Source organism: Aplysia californica, unplaced genomic scaffold, assembly GCF_000002075.1.
Source record: "Aplysia californica isolate F4 #8 unplaced genomic scaffold, AplCal3.0 scaffold00136, whole genome shotgun sequence".
Lineage (NCBI taxonomy): Eukaryota > Metazoa > Mollusca > Gastropoda > Aplysiida > Aplysiidae > Aplysia > Aplysia californica.
Genome location: NW_004797406.1, coordinates 721695 through 726081, shown reverse-complemented (window position 1 = coordinate 726081; position 4387 = coordinate 721695).

Here is a 4387-nt window from a genome sequence, read left to right as displayed (position 1 = left end):
GGGGGGTAGTGGAGAAAACTGCAAAGAAAAATTGCTTACGTTCGTTGCCGAAGTAAGAGTTCCGAGGACGGGACAGAGACAAGAGAAAACGTCTTAGAAACTCAGCTTTCCATTTTTAAAGACAATTATTCAGGAGAACGAGCAGTCAAACAGAGAGGTTAGACAATTATTTTGTTATCGTAAGCATCTTCTTTGTCAGAGCTTGAAGGGCCACCAGGGTTCTGATGACCTCCACACTCGGCAGACACCAAAGAACCACTGTCAGGATCGTAGACAATGGTCTTTGAAACAACGATTTCATCCCCATGAACTCTGATCTCGTCTGGAATGACGTCAGGCAGGGAACGAAAGTTGAAATTCAGGTAGAAGGTCATTTCCGGAAGGGGGTTTCCCTTCGCCGTGCACGTGAGTTTTATTGTCTGTGGAATGAGGACTCTTTTAAATCCCATCGGTGGACGTAATAATTATAGTAATAACGATTATGATAATAACACTGTCTCTTTGATTAATTTAGCTACTGAATCGTTTCCTGTTCATGAGAAGAGTGAGAGAAGGGATATGAGTGCCACAAGCCTCTCTCATACCATGTTATACATATATCTAAGAGGCAGCGCGTCCGAGTTTAACGTCTATCTCCGAATGGACCAGACCAAATGGGAAATTCGTGTAAAATGCCTTTCCCAAGGACACAACAACGGACCGAGCTGACACTCGAACCCCCGAATACGCACCCACACGATTACGAGTCCGGTAGCCTATCCACTAGACCACCGACGCCACTTAATGAATGTTTACCCATGTCGTTGATGCATACAGAGTTTTCAATAAAGAGTTTTTTAAGTAGCTTGGTGAAAAAACCTTAAAACATGGCCAGACTACCGAATTCATATGAGGCTTGAGAGATAAAGGTTAGTACATTGTGAGTGGCAGTTATGCCATGACGACCGTTGGGTAGTTAAACGAATTGTCAACGCACAATCCAAATGGGGTCACATTCGCAAAGATTAAAACTGCATCTTTCCGAACTCCGTTTTATTCAAGGAGTCATAAAACACTTTGCAGTCAATCTTTTGGGAGACCTAAGTGCTTCCCTAGAGAAAAGATAAAATTGCACAAATCTATTGCCAGATACGCCAAACCTGACCTGCGTCAACGCCTTCTCCCCTTTCCAGAATTCACAGTACAGATTACGTAAGAGCTGGATATTTAAGGCTAAGTAGGTACCTACCTGTAGGTCTATGTCGGTCCGGGAAGTGTTCACAATCCTGACCCTTTCAAAAAACTTTATGACTAATGTGCTGGTTACGCCAGGCCCGTCACCGCTGGTGATGTCACACTGGAAGGTCATGTTGGACCCAACAGTTGGCCGAGGACGCTCTCTGATAAAGACCACTTTATGAAACGGTCGAAACTTCATCCTGGAAAGACGACACGTGTTTACATTGGCGCTCATATGACCTTATGCAGTTGCGAGCGCCGTAAAACCTCTACTAAAACAAAAAACATGTTTATGTATGATTGGTACAAGACAAATCAAAATCGGAGAGCAATGCACATATAGCTTATAGCACATCGCTTTAGACAGAACTGGTCACTTAAAGAACAGAAGCCGCTTTTCAGAGTTGTGATCAAGATGGCTTCAAGGTTATTATATTGTGCAATTTTTATTCCATTAATCATGTGAAAGCATTTTTATTCCGTAAAATTAAATGGAATAAAGCCAGAGTTACAATAGATTTTATAGTTGGGTTTTTTTAATCTTTTATGTAGTGTTTTACACTGCTATCGACATACTTTTGATCATATTATAGGAGGCTAGCTTTCCCCGTGTCTGTCAGGACCAACTCTGACTGAAAGTGGTGCAATGTTCCATCAGAAAAAAAAGATACAAAATTCTCCCTCACGGGAATCGAACATGAGTTTTGCGATGAAGTAGTGCCTGACTGTTACACCACAGACGTCTGTCTAGATAGTATACAAAGAGTGAACTGATGAAATGGTATTCAATTTGATGAGACAAGATTATCAATACAGGTTTTGTCGTTCACGTCTTGTATTATAATGATATGGAAAATTATGCAACACCAATTGGTTAAAACAATTATTTAAAATCCCGCCTTACAGTTATGTGAGAAAAGAAATGGTTTGGTAAGAAGACGGAACTTACTCGTAAACCAGATCCGGCTCTTGGTGTGTGACTGGCAGGGTTTGGTGTAGGCTGAGATCTGTGATGTTGGAGCCCATACCGATGCAAGCTAAATAGCACCAGTCTTCGCGTGTGCTGAAAACACACTCAAGGTTAATCCCAATTCGAAACATTTGTCAAAAATCTGCAGATTTTCCGCTGCATTTTTTAAAATTCTTACCAGAGTATGTATTACTACCTCCAACTAACTGCTGTAAATGTGTGTTTTGAACAGGCCCTTTTGTAGCCGAGGCCTTTTTTTACGTTTGTACTGACATGGATAGAAACATCGTAATTCAATAGAGATTTGAACAAAGTTTTAGTTCGTAATTTCCCCTTACTAAGGGAAAGAATGTGCAAATACTTATTCTATATCTCCTATAAACCAGTGTGGCAGCGAACCAGAGTAGGAAAATACAAGAGAGTATAATTTATAACATACGTTAACAGCAGTTAAGAGACAAAGAATGAAAGCTGTGCGTAACCACAGCTCCCTGTGAGTAAAATATACAGCGAACAAAAGAAAGATACTTTTTGATTATGTAAAAAAAATCTAGTCTTTTGAGCCTTTTCAAAATCTAGTCTTTTGAGACTTTTCGCTTTTCTTTTCACGCAAATAATACTCAAAAAGTACTCTAAAAAGTAGGTCATGTTGTTTTAAAAAATGAACATTTTGGGCCTTTACTTAGCGTTCACTACATCAAGTCTAAAAAGTAAAGAATTGACAATTTTTCCCTACCACATTGATGATTTTTTCTATTTTAAAAAAATGAAGTTTGGACCTGTGTTTACCAAACCCTGCAACAACACTTGATCGATGTCACCCAAGAAAGATGGTACAAGTAGGTTTAACTCAACACCAGAGAAATCGAGCCATTGGCATACTCTGAGCGTTCTTGTTGTTGCTAGGACATTCAACGTCAACTAAAACACAGACGTCGAATCTAGGACTACTCTGTGAGTCACGATGAGGGAGGTCCACCAGCGGAAAACAGAATCGTGTCCTATAGGGCCTAAAACTGCCGTCAAAATTTGTACGTATATTAAATCCCTGTGCATCTTCTCTTTGGGGAACAAAAGTATTATTCGCATTTTAAACGCACCTATGTGATGAATGCAATGCCCAACAGACGGGCTCGCTGTAAAAAGAGGATTCCTATGTTTTCCTTATTTGTTGTTGGTCAAATCAATGAATTTGAGATATTGACAGATGGTTTAAGCCAGAAACCAGAAACCGGCAACCAGCCACTAGCAACCGAGGTCCACACAATGTAGCTTACAATCCGCTGACTTTGTACGTCCGACCGACAATTTTATTGAAAACGCGATCTGTCAAAAAATAAGAAAACAAAGCAAAGCAAAATACCCCCCTCCCTCCCCACACACACACCTTAAAGGGGGTTTTCGTAAGTTTTCAGTTGTCACTCAAGGTTCATGATAAAGATACATGCCGAAACTAAGAACAGAGGAGTTTGGAGCTTACAAGGCTATAGGACTTTAAACAATTGAAAGTTGAAACGTATCAAATAGTTCTAGCCAATAAATTGCAAGAAGAAATCATTGTAAAGTTATTTTGTTTCAGTTTTAATTAGGTATAGGAATCGCCCCAGAAACCCTTATACAGAAACAAAAATGCCCGGAGTTACCAACGACTACTTTGCCAAATCACCAACCCGACATCCAGGCAGCAAAACCCTCCCCTTTACGGCGTTATACTTTCACTTACTCGAACGTGTCACTGAACAGCATTAAACTAGTAAAGCAACAATAAAAATACACTCGCCCCCTCCCTCCCCCTTTTCCTCCAAAACCAGTATTTAAAATAAAAAGGGGGGGGGGGTATGCAACTCACGCACAGTATGTGATGTAGCGTCCGTTGTCATCTCGAGTCTCACCCCAAGGGTACTTGCCAATAAAACCGCGTGGGAACGCTCCGGCCTGGGTGGATGGCCTCAGTGTCAGGTAACGAGTCAACTGGAAGAAACATAGCACCATGTGGAGTTGGGGGAAACGAAGCAAATAGCTAATCTATCCCGGTACTCTTTGTGTGTGTGTGTGTGTGTGTGTGTGTGTGTGTGTGTGTGTATGCGTGTGTGTGTGTGTGTGTGTGTGTGTGTGTTTGTTTGCTTGTATGTTTGTTTGTGTGTGTGAAGAAAGAGCGAGAGAGAGCGAGAGAGAGCGAGAGAGAGCGAGAGAGAGCGA